The following is a 12,877-nucleotide window of genomic DNA, read 5'->3' as shown; positions in this document are numbered from 1 at the left end:
CTTTTAATTTGTTTCTCATCTAGACAACTTTCTTCTTTAAACTTTCCAGAAGTTGCTCCCAAGGATCCCAGAATGCTCTGTGAGTTCATGGACCTCTATAAGATACTGATTCCACAGGATTCCTTATTTGCCAAGTAGATGAGTATTTAGGGACCAGGGGTTGTGGTAGCTAGGATTTTTGGAAGGGAGGGGACAGGACAGTTTGAAGATAGATAAAAAACATATGTAGGCATGGTTATTTTTGTGTGAGTGTCCTAGTGGCTTCTACCCATCATCTATTTATTTTGGGTATTATTTATTCTTATTTTTAATATGTAATGTAATAGCATAGCAATAATGTATAATTTATTATAAATGTGTATTAAATTATAATAATCACCCAAGAGAAACAAATGCTCATATTAGCTATGTCCAAAAATCTCTCTTTGTTTTCTACTCTGTTCTTCCCCTCCCCTAATATGATATAGGTTGTATTTATATTATCATATAATACATGTTTTCCTGTTTGGTACACATGGTTTTGATGTTAACTAATTTTCATTCCATTTTTGCCATATTTTCATAGTCTCAAAATGTGATTTAATATATTTCTAGGCTGCTCTTTGTCTACTTTTTAAATTGTGATTGTTTGTTTGTTTGTTTTTCTTCCCTCTGAACTTTTAGTGGTTCAAGATAAATTAGCTTAATATTCTTCCTACAAAGTCATTTCCAATATTGAAGATACACTGTGAACCAATGCACAATTCTTTCTTCAATTATTTTGTTATTTACTTAATGGATATTCCCTTCCACAAATGAGAATGCTATTTAACCCATTCTCAGCAAATTATGCCTTTTGAAATGTGTTTCAAATAACATAACCTTCAATGAGACATTTAGTTGTTCCCCTATTAGTCTATTTCCTTAAAGGCAGGTCAGTAGATAGTGAACAGGACTCAGTTGCCATATTATTGTATAATGCTCAGCAAATCACAACCTCTTGAAGCCTCAGTTTCCTTATTCGCATAATCTTACTAGATAACGTATTAGACACTGAGATCCTCTCTCAAGTTGAAACTGTCAAACATTCAAATTCTACTGGAGAGAGCACTACTGTCATGTTCATTTAAAATACTATTTTATTCAGAACTCAAGGAAAGAGCTCATGGTGTTCAGAAGTAGTTCAAAGACATTCTCAAGGTCTCCCTGAAGAACTTTAAGATTGATTGTGAGATATGGAAAATGCTGGCACAGGACAGTCCTGCATGGTATGCCTACATCAAAGAAGGCACTGTGCTTAATAAGCAAAGCAGAATCTCCTTAGCACAAAAGAATAATGGAATGTACACATCTAGAGATGTCGCCATCCCAAATATTCAAACATTCTATTTATGCCCAACTGGTGGTACAGCCTTTGGAACTCACATTGGACTGCTCATCCATAGCTGAATGCATCCAAACCTAGCATTAGTCCTATTTGAGTGAGGAGGACAAACAACAGCAACAATAAGCTCTGTATAATGGAAATAATAATAGCACTTATCTGTTGGGTTAGCTTAAGGATCAAATAAGCTAATATAAATAAAGCACTCTATAAATCCTAAAGCACTATAGTCACCAATTTATCATTATCCTTTTTTATTATTTTCAGGTACTATCAAAGGGAAGGTAAAAGAGGAAGAAGGGATAGAATTTGACACTTACTATAACTAGTATATGTGAAAAGAATATACTAACATGGAGAAAAGGGCAAGGGGGTTGAGAATCAGATGAACATCAATGATAAACAGTAAGTATTTGGGAAAAAAAATGATTTTTTTTCCAACTCCAGCCTCGGACACTTACTATCTAGAGGGTCCTGGGCAAGTGATTTAACCTCTATTCTTTTACTAGAACTATAAAGTAGAAATGATAATAATAGAACTTACCTCCCAGAATTGTTACAAGGATCAAATGAAATATTATTTGTAAAATGCTTAGCAAAGTACCTGGCACATAATACAAGCTTATTTCTACCCTTCTTATAAAATAACTATTTTTTTTCTTTTCCTCGGTTCTTTAAATAACTTAAAATTAAATAATTATAAATTTTCAAGATGACTTACTGATTTTTGTTCTCATTTTTTGTATTACTTTTGTTCAGTCATGTGCAACTGTTCATAATCCTGTTTGGCGTTTTCTTAGCAAAGACACTGAAGTGGTTTGCCATTTCATTCTTCAGCTTATTTTACAGATATGGAACTATAGCAAAAGGGTTAAGTGACTTGCTCAAATTCACATAGCCAGTAAGTGACTGAAGCTAGATTTGAACTCATAAAGGTAAATCTTCCTGACTTGAGGCCAGGCACTCTTATCATTGCTCTACTGGGAAGGTTCTGAGGAATTATACTCACTTTTACTATTTGTTTCTTATGATCTATCACATGCACTTGGATATTCTTTCCTTTACTGATCAGGATTCATATTAAGCAAATTTCAAAGAAATTTCTGGAAGGAGAAGGTACTAGCAACTGGGAACATCTGGATAGGTTTCCTGTAGGAAGTGGTACTTAAGGAGAACCTTGAAAGAAGTGAGGATTCTACAAAAAAAAGAGTGAGTGAAGAGGGCATACCAGCCATGAGGAACAGCTAGAAAAAAGGCAGAGAACAAGGTAGCCACTTTGGGTGGCTGCAACACAGAGTACTTGAATGAGTATAAAGTAAACCAGGAAAGGAAGACCAAAAACAGACTGTAAAGGACTTCAAATGTCAAAAGAGGAGTTTCAGTTAATTCTTGAGGCAATTGGGACACTCTGAAGAAAGGGAATGAAATGATCCAAACTGTATTTTAAGTATATTATTTTGGCAGTTCTGCGTAAGATATATTGGAAAAAAAGAGGCAGGGGGCATCAAGGCCAAAAAGGAGGCTATTACAATAATCTAAGTAGGAGGTAATAAGTGGTAAAAGCCTAAACCAGAGTAGTGGCTCTGTGATTGCAAAAAAGAAGAAGGATGTTCTGGCAATGTTGTGAAAGTAGAATTACTACAAATTCGTAACTGATTTAACATGGGGAGGAAGGGATGAAAGACTTGAAGATGACTCCATGATCACAAACGAGACTCACTTAAAAGAAAAAGGGTATCCTCAAGCAGAAAGGAGAGTTAAGAAGAAAAATTGGTTTGTTATTGATGGTCATATCTGTCCAATCCTTAGTGACCTCTCCTGGATTTTTCCTGGCAAAGATACTGTAGTGGTTTGTGATTTCTTTCTCTAGTTCATAAGGAAACTGAGGCAAACAGGATTAAGTGACTTGCCAAGGGTCACACAGCTAATTAGTATCTGAGGATTGTTAAAATCTAATTGTGGTTGGACTCTGAATATTTATATAGGTGGTCGCCAGGGATTTAATTTCTAAATCCCAAATTGAATTACTAAAGTAAATGGAATTTATGGTAGTTTATTTATAATAGAGGAGAGAGAGAGAGAGAGAGAGAGAGAGAGAGAGAGAGAGAGAGAGAGAGAGAGAGAGAGAGAGAGAGAGAGAGAGAGAGAGAGAGAGAGAGAGAGAGAGAGAGAGAAACTCTTCCTTCCTCTGAGCCAGGTAGAAATTCTAAGGCCCTAATCAGGGAAAAAATTCTCAAGATGATGGGCCTTTTTTTGAGGTTTTACACCTCCTAGAAATGCAGGGTTCCTAAGTCAGCCTTTCACTCACAAACAGTGACCATCTAAATGGAAAGAAGTCTGGGTGTGTGTCTTCTGGCCACTCCTAAAACATCTGTTTTCCAGTCTCTTCTCTGAGTCAGAGAGCTCTTCATCCAACTCCAATCTTGAATTGAAATATCTCAAATCTACTCTTCTGGCCTTTTGTCCGCTTTTTAAAGATCTTTTTCTCTTGTGTCACCTCCCCTAAATTTCAGGTCTACCAATCACAGCAGACACTTTTCTCCAGGACTGCCCACTCTTTAGTTTACACCATCTTTGGTTAGATTACACCTTTTGGATTACTTAACACCTTTTTTTGTTTAGTTCACCTTTTGTAGTTACTTAACACCTTTTTGTAGTTAAAATGGGTAGATCTACTTAAAATACTGAGTTATCACCTTTTAGGAATTAAAATCTAAAAATAGATTGTGGATTACAATTCAATCTTCCCAATAAAGGAAGAGCTAAGTACCTTAATTGTTACAATCAGGAGATAGCTAAATCCAGTCTTCACAGGATGGATTTGAACTAAAGTCTTTTTGACTCCAAACCTGGAGCCCTATCCATTGTACTGCCTAGCCATCCAAAGTGGATTTGGGGGGAAAATAACAACCAAATCTTATCATTTTAACCTTTATAATATCTCTCATGTCCCACTCTTCTCCTTTCACACCTTGAGAATGTCTTTGAACTACTTCTGAACACCATGAGCTCTTTCCTTGAGTTCTGAATAAAATAGTATTTTAAATGAACATGACAGTAGTGCTCTCTCCAGTAGAATTCGAATGTTTGACAGTTTCAGCTTGAGAGAGGATCTCAGTGTCTAATACGTTATCTAGTAAGATTATGCGAATAAGGAAACTGAGGCTTCAAGAGGTTGTGATTTGCTGAGCATTATACAATAATATGGCTACTGAGTCCTGTTCACTATCTACCATTTTGGTTTACGTTCTCATCATCATCTCTTGTCTGTACTATTATAATGTCCTGCTGGTCAGTCTCTTTGACTTGATTTTCATCACTCTAGTCTATCTTACACAAAGCTGGGAAAATGTGTTTTTATAAATGCATATCTGAACATATTATTGCACTGTTCAATCAGTCTCCAACTCTATGTTTTTGCCCTGGCTGTCCTACATCCACAGAGTATTCTCCTTATCTACCCATATTTCCTGACTTCCCCGGATTCCCTCAATATTCAGCTCATATCTCAACTTCTGCAAGAAGCCTTTCTTAGGTATAGTATAATGACTGGAAGGTACTGAGTGTTTAATAATGTTTATTGACCAACAGAACCATACAACAGATTACTGGCAGAAAAATGCTTTTAAATAATTAAGGCTTTTTCTCCCCTTTAAGACATTTGGAGTCATTAAGGAGCTTCATAATTTCTCAAAAAAATTAAGCTCACTCTCATCTTCCAATTTAATTTCACTCATAGTTACTATTCCATTTATATTGTCTGGCCTACTATATACATATATAATTTATTGATGAGCTCTTTAGGTTGTGACTATCTGTAAACCATTTTTGGAATAATGGATAGTTTCATCCACTTTGACTTTTTTTCTTTGTGAATGATTATATTAAACTCTTTTTAGAGGTTGTGAATCACTTTCAGGAATCTTTACTATGGTCTAGTATCTGATGTAAATAATATGGTACCATCTGTGCAAAAGAGACTGAAAGATTTCACCAACCACAAGGAATCCCTGTTCTGATTTGTTTAAAAATTTAGAAAAAAAAACCAGAAACAGAAATATCCATTAAGTTACCAGTGATAAAGGATGAGAGTTCAGGAAAATTATGTTGGTGTCACCTACATCAATATGTGTATATTTTTTGTAAAATCTAGACTTTAAAATTTTCTGAGAAAAAAACTTCAGGAAAAGAAAATTATTAACTCCCCAAATCAAGAAAATGAATTGTTTGGAGAAGGTGCCATAAAAAAATCTAAAAGAAACTTACACTGCATCAGAAGATCCAAAATGAACTTTGGGATGTATAGATTGAAATGAAGGGGGTTGAACACATTTATTCTGAATGTAAATTCTTATGCCAGAGGGGACTGCCACTTAATTGGCTTTTTGTCAATGCATCTACCAAACATTGGTTTTGCGCTCTCTCTTTTATTTCCCTCTTATCTCCAACTATTGAAATTTCCTCTTAGAAAGTACAGTAGCATATGCAACTTTAGCTAGAAGATCTTTAGAGCTATAAGCTGATTATGTTAAATCATACATTGGGGAGATGTCTCCCATATAATAGGGGAGAGTATGAAATGGAATTCTTTAATCTCTTTGTCTATTTTGAGTTAATCAATCAAGAAACCCCTTTTTAACACTTTGTTAGCCATTAAGTAAGAGAATTCACAAGTTACTTACTTAGAGAGCTCCACCCTTTTAAATCAGTCAGAAACTTGTGAATCCTTTGTTAAAAGTTTGTACCCTCAGAGGACAAGAGGTGGATTCATTGGGAAGACTAGGCATGTTAGTCTCCAGAAACCCTCAATTGGGGAGATTTCAACATGCTTATCTCCCAATAGAATCACAGAGAGGGATCATGGAAAGGGAACTCCCCTCCAGTATTATGTCTCTTTGTTAGATGTAATCAATCCAGGGACCTGGAGTTTCTTTACCACTGAGATGTGCAAGTAGAGACAAATCCTTAGTGAAAGGAAGTTAAAACCAACAAGATGGGAAACTGATCCCACAGGCACTGTACCCCACCACCCCGGCAGTTCCAGGCAAATTAAGGAACTATGATTGATTCCTGAAATGTGACATGAGAGACCTAGTGGGTGGAAAAAAAACTGGTTATAAGCCAAGACCAAGGCTGCTCTTGCTCTCTCATTAGAAAGAGCTCTTCTGACTGGAGAATGGAACATTAAGGAGCCCTTGTTGGTGGTCAGCTTCAATCCATCAGAATGGCAATTAGGGTATTTAGCTAAGCTACTCTCTACCTCTTTCCTACATTTTCCTATCTTTATTATCACTACTTTGATTAAATTAAATTGCTAAAGCTACTAACAGCCTCATGATTTAATTTTAACTATTATATATGATAAGTGAACCCATGGGAATTGAATTGAAAAAAATCACCAAGAGAACATGTAAAAAAAGGGAAGGCAGCCCAGGACAGAATATAAGGTAACCACTATATGGATCTAAGGGTAGACAGCCATTCAGGAGGGAGAATAAGGAGAGAGCAGCATCATCAAATGCAGAGATATGAGAGTATCTTGAATGAGTAAATGACCAATTTATAAGGGTGGAAGACTGAGAAGTGACTCTTGGATGTGGTAATTGTGAAACCTTGGACAAAAGTGATTTTGTAGAGTGGTGGGGTCAGAAGTAAGACTTTAAGTGGTTAAATGTCAGTGAAAGGAAAGCAAATGAAAACCACTTTTCTTCTGTGAGCTTTACTATGAAAGGGAGGACAGATATAGGATATAGCTTGAGGGTATGATAAGATCAAGTGATATTTATGGGGTTTTTATTTGTTTCTAAGGACAGCAAAGTCCTTAGGCTTATAGGCAAAAAGAAGCCAATAAATAGAGATTAAAAATTGAAAGAGGTTTTTAGGGGATGAATGATCATGGGAGAAAACTGTAAGAGAAGACAAGAGAGGATGGGATCAAGAGCAAAAGTAGAGGAATTCCCTTGAAGAGAAGGACTACTTTCATTAGAGACTGAAAAAAGGTAAAGGATGGAGGAAGCATTTCTTAAAGATTCGCTATATTTTAGGCATTGTGCTAATTACCTTAGAAATATTATCACATTTGTGCCTCAGGATAACCATGGGAGGTAGGTGTTATTATTATTATTCCCATTTTACAGTAGTGGAAACTGAGACTCACAGAGGTTAAGAGGTTATGTGCTTTGCCCAGTGTCATATAACTAGTTGGCATCATTGTGATTAAAGTTAGACAGGAGAGAATAAGGGTTTTCAAGATTTAGAGAAGGGTCAGATGAGGGAGATTATGGCAAATGGCCTCAGTAAGGTATGAGATGAGGTCCTCTGATGTGGTCAAGAAGTAATTATGGGGGTTCTGAACAGAGTAAAAGAGAAAGTTTGAAACAGACACTGTAGTGGTGTGCTAGATGAATCAGGAATAACTAAAAAGGATTACTTTACACCAGGCTCAGTTGAGATTAAAGTAGAAAAAATTTTAGTAGTGCAACTAGTAGCTCCCAATAGCACATGAGTCAAGAATGGAGAAAACATGTGATGGGAGGTGTGAACTTTAGATTACTCCACCCTACTTAGTCTAACAAAAACAGGAATGTCTACACCCATCCTTAAGGATTAAGTATTTAAGAGGATGGCATATGACAGATATGTGCTGTCAAAAGTCAAGCTTAAGCTACCATTGGTACATGTGAGATGCAGGAAAGTGATGTAAAAACTGTCTATATATTTCATGCCATTTCTTCTCTCCAGCCTCCTTGGTGGCAGAGAGGTGGCTGGTGGCTGTGTGCTGAGTGTTTTGGCATCTTGGCATGTCAGCTGCTATTGTCCGGGTTTAGTGTTGAGTTTTCCTTGATACCATACTGGAGGAAGCTGAGTAGCCTAGTTCAGGTGAGGCATCTTTACTGAGCTCTCTCAGAGTTTAGGCTGATTCTTTCTCCTTTACCTTCCAAACACTATCCTCTTAGAAAGTCACTAATCTTCAGAGACCTTGTGGTAGAGGACTATGAACTTTCCCTGGCACAGGCCAGGTGGGAGAAATCCTATACTTTTTCCCTCTCTTCTCCTTAATTCCTTCACTCTTTATTAATTAAACCACCATAAATCTCCAAACTGACTTGAGTATTTTATTTGGGATATTCCCTGGTGACCAAAATTAATTTAGATTAGGTCACAACTCTAAAATTATCCATACAGAGGTGATCCAGAGTTAGGCTTCATCAAGGCATAAATTGTGATGGGACAAGAGAATTTGAACCCAAGTCTTCTCATACCAGACCTTCCACTCTTTGCACTATGTTTTTCCTAAAATATTTTCTAGAAGAAACTGGTCCATGAGACACCATAGCAGAGTAGAAAGAGAACTTACCCTAAAGCCAGAAGGCTTGGGTTCAAATCTTGACTCTGACACATTACTGGCTGTTACCCTCAGTAAGTCCACTAGCTCACACTCTAAAACTATAAAATACAGAGCAGGTGTCAACCTGCATTGTTAGAAGAAATTCCCTCAACCAGGTGTTCTCTATATAATTACCTGAAACATAGTCTAGAATCAAAGGAAATTAAGTTTAAAAGTTGTAGAGAGCTTTGGAGGTTACCTACTCCAAAGCCTTCCTTTTATAGCCGAGGAAAACTGGTGCCCATACAGTTTTAAGTGATTTTGTCAGGGTCTGTTTGCAGGTACAATGGAGTACTAACTTCTATGGGTCACAATTTTCTCATGTATTAATTGGAGTAATTGTCAAAGATAATTTGTGAGAAACATAATGCAAAGAGTGCTGGATTTGGGTTCAAATAATGGCTCGTTCTCCCTTCAGTTCCCTGGACCTTAGTTTCCTCATATGTAAAATAGAGGGGTTGAACTATGTAGTTTCTAAGGTCCCTGACAGCTCTAAACTTCTGATTCTATCATCTACCATCTTATAAATACCAACTTGACATATCCTAAAGCTGACTTAAATATGGGACCCAAAATACTTGACTTTGGAATCCACATGATGTCATTCTTGTAATTTATGAGCTTGTAAACTTGGTTGTTGTTTTTTTCTCAAAAATATATGTGCTCTTTCAGCAGATGTGGAAAGACACCTCAGTATCCCTGAGAAATCTGCAAAATAGGATGACCATGGTAACAATGTGTATATTTAGGAAGAAATCACTACACAGCAATTTAAGTCTCTAAATTGCAAGTCAGGGTTGGGAGAAACTGAAAAAAAACACTTTTGGAACATCTTGTAGGTACTATTAATATTCCTGTGCTGTGGTAGCATCAGCCACTATCACAACAAGATGACACAATAGGGTACAATTGTGTATTACTCTCTTATGAGAGGAAGTGAATCTCTGAGACAGCATGGCATAGTAATTATGAAGTGTTGAGAGTCAGAAAAAACCCAGGTTCAAATCCCTTCTTCGATATTTATCACCTCGTGACACCAGACGAATCATCCATAGCACTTGTTTCCTAAGGCTCTTGTAGAGATAAAGTGAAATGATATATACAAAATGCATCACAGATCTTATAGTACCATAGCACTGCTAGCTATTATCATCATCATTGGCACATAAGTGGCACAGTACATAAAGGACTGGTCTTAAAGCCAACTGAGTTCAAATTCAGTCTCAGATACTTAGTAGCTATGTGACCAAGGGCAAGTTATTTTGCCTTTCTTTGCCTCAGTTTCCTTAACTGCAAAATGGGGATAGTAAAAGCACCCAACCTAAAAAAAGGGTTGTTATGAGAACCAAAAATATAGTTTTTGAACTTCTTAACAGAGTAGTTGGCAGAGATTATGCACCATATAAATTTTAGTTTTTATTATTATGATTATCAACAATATCACCAATGGAGAAAATTAGGCAAAAAAAGTAAGAGTGATCTACTTATGTGTACATAGCACTTGGAGGAAGTTTCTAAAAGAGATTCCTCCTTTCCAACCAGAATTTAATACTCTCTGATAAAGATATCTCTTTTAGATAAGTAAATTAGCAGCTAATGGAAGACATCTGAAATTTTGGACCCTCTCAACAAGGTCAGATTTTGGCAGAAATGGAATGCCACTCACAAGCCAAGATCAAAGTAATTCTTTGCTATTCTTTCTGCTACCATAGAGATGGAGGGAAAAAAAAAATCAGAGATTGAGTAGACTTAATTCTCCTGAAATTTATAATTAACTACAAGGGAAAAGAGACAATTACCATATTTCTGAAGAATAAAGGAAAGAGAAAAAAGTTCAGCTTTTGACAAGATATAATTACTGTATATTAAATATGCAGGGCACATCAGTTTGCCCCACGTAATTTTCTTGAGGTTATAATACATTTTTTTAAAAGATCCCTATACATATAACTAGGATGATGTTTTCCACAACATATACATGTACTGTTACCACTTTGCATTTACAGGTTTCTAATTTTAGGGAAAGGATTTTTCTGATATAGTTATCTCACTGGGAAAGCTTAATCCAGAAAAAGCAATTTTTTTAATGCAAACTCCCCTTCTCACCTGCCCCATCTTTTCAAGCAAGCCTCCCTAGAGATGCATGAATATGTATTTTCTTAGGTCATTGTTAATCAATGAAAGAATCCACCTTCTTTTGTGAGGCAGCTGCCAGGGCCAACTGCAGTCCTCTAGTAAAAACCTACAATTAAACCTCTCAAAGCTGCAAATCTTACTTCAAATTGGAGCTAGAACAAATCCATGTATGCCAATTCAGGGTTCCCTTATTTGAAAGAACAGGAAAGAAGGCATTGTGGCTTGAAATGCTCAGCAGGTTCACAGTGATACTTCAAAATGGAGAGTTTCTCCCACTAAACATGTCAATTAAGGTTTCAGGATCCTTCACCAAATCCTGAAAACTACCAGCTTTGTGATCACTGTGCATCCCAGCTCTCCCCCTTCTTTGTCCAAATTCTGCTCCCTCTGTCCCTTCATTTATACCCTTTGAAAGCCCCCCTGGCTTCTTAACAAAACAGCCTCCCCCCCATTCAATTCTGGACCTCCTAGGCTCCCTTCTTCCTTCTCACATTAGCAGAAACCATCCTTGTCCCTGAGCATTCCACCATCACTAAATGCTCCTCTGATGATGGCTACTTATTCCCCTCTGTCACCCCTCCCAAGACCCAGAGACTAAATGTAGAGTTGGTATATATTTTGTTCTTTCCACCCACATTTCCAAAACTGAGCTGTACCATCTTCACTAAAATAGCCCTCCCCTTAAAAATTCATGCAATCAGGGACTACAAAATTTAATTCTTTTCACTGTCTTGTACAGACCAATTAATCATGCTCCCATTTTTCTCCATTATTTTGGTGTCTGCCTCTGTTCTTCCTTGCTATCACTTTCCTTGTCATCCTTGTTAGAGAGTTTTGTATTCACCCTTCTCATAACTACATAGGACCCATGTCTGTGTTTCAAGAACTACTTTGGATGGCTGAAACCAAGGATACAGTGGACACAGTGTGAGTGTGTGTGTGTGTGTGTGTGTGTGTGTGTGTTCACTCCTGCCCCTCTCCTAGCACTCTACAGCCTCCCCATTTCTTCCCAACCCCAAGATCCTGTCCCAACAAAACTCTAAAAAAGTGAAAACAGAAGAGACTGCCTCTCTTAGAGGGCAGACCTCTGACCCCTTGTGTTTGACAATGGATAACTGAAATAGTGAAAAATGAAACATGGCTAAAGGGATCCTACTACATTTCTTAACCCTGTCAACATTTACACCCTCTACTTCAGCTATATACCAGGATAGTCAAATCCTAGACATCTCCATCACTAGAAATTGCTCTACCTCCCTAATGCAGAACTCTGAAATAACTTATCAGGTACCAATATCCTTTCATTTCTCCTTCTCCATTCCCTTATCCCTCCAATAGTCATAATCAAATTTCCTTTGATTCCACCATATTTTCTCTATCTACCAAATCCTATGGATCTTCACTTCCTCTCTTTCACTCTTGAATCCTTTGCCTCCCTCGTCCTTCTTTCTAACTTTTCTGCTCTGGGTAACAACAGCTCTCTGTCCTCTGCTCCCAAGAGACTGAATACAGCTAGTGTAAATCATAAAACTATGCTGACTGTATCCACTCCAAGTTTACACTAACTCTAATGTGGCCCTCTGTGCTACAATGCAATCATTTTTCTAATTCTCTGATTGACTCTCTACCTAGTTCTTCAAAGTAATTCTTCCAAACCTCTTCTCTCCTCATGCCTTTATCCCTTTAGCTCCTTATCCCTAACCCCCTCTCTTTCAATAGATGAAAAATATACTTTCAGGTAGCCAGGCATCTCTGTGATAGAAAGCTGGATCTGTAGTTGAGAACACCAGAGTTCAAATCCCATCTCATATTCTTATTCACTGTGTGTCCCCTGCCTTAATTTCCCCATATATAAAAAGGAGATGAAAATAGTACCTACCTCCTGGGGTCATTGTGAAGATGAAATGATATAAAATTTGAAAAGTGCTTTGCAAACCTTAAAGCATTGCATAAATGCTATCTATTAATATAGATGGCCTCCTTCCTAATTT

General features: G+C 37.1%; 1 protein-coding gene across 4 annotated transcripts in view; it reads right to left on the bottom strand.

Moving 5' to 3' along the window:
* Positions 1–12,877, bottom strand: part of DLG2 (discs large MAGUK scaffold protein 2) — a 2,177,398-nt gene that overhangs the window by 2,139,707 nt on the left and 24,814 nt on the right. The window lies entirely within an intron of this gene.

Source organism: Monodelphis domestica, chromosome 4 (assembly GCF_027887165.1).
Source record: "Monodelphis domestica isolate mMonDom1 chromosome 4, mMonDom1.pri, whole genome shotgun sequence".
NCBI classification, from domain to species: domain Eukaryota; kingdom Metazoa; phylum Chordata; class Mammalia; order Didelphimorphia; family Didelphidae; genus Monodelphis; species Monodelphis domestica.
The sequence above is the reverse complement of the archived record's forward strand: the minus strand, read 5'-3'. Positions and strand labels throughout refer to the sequence as shown.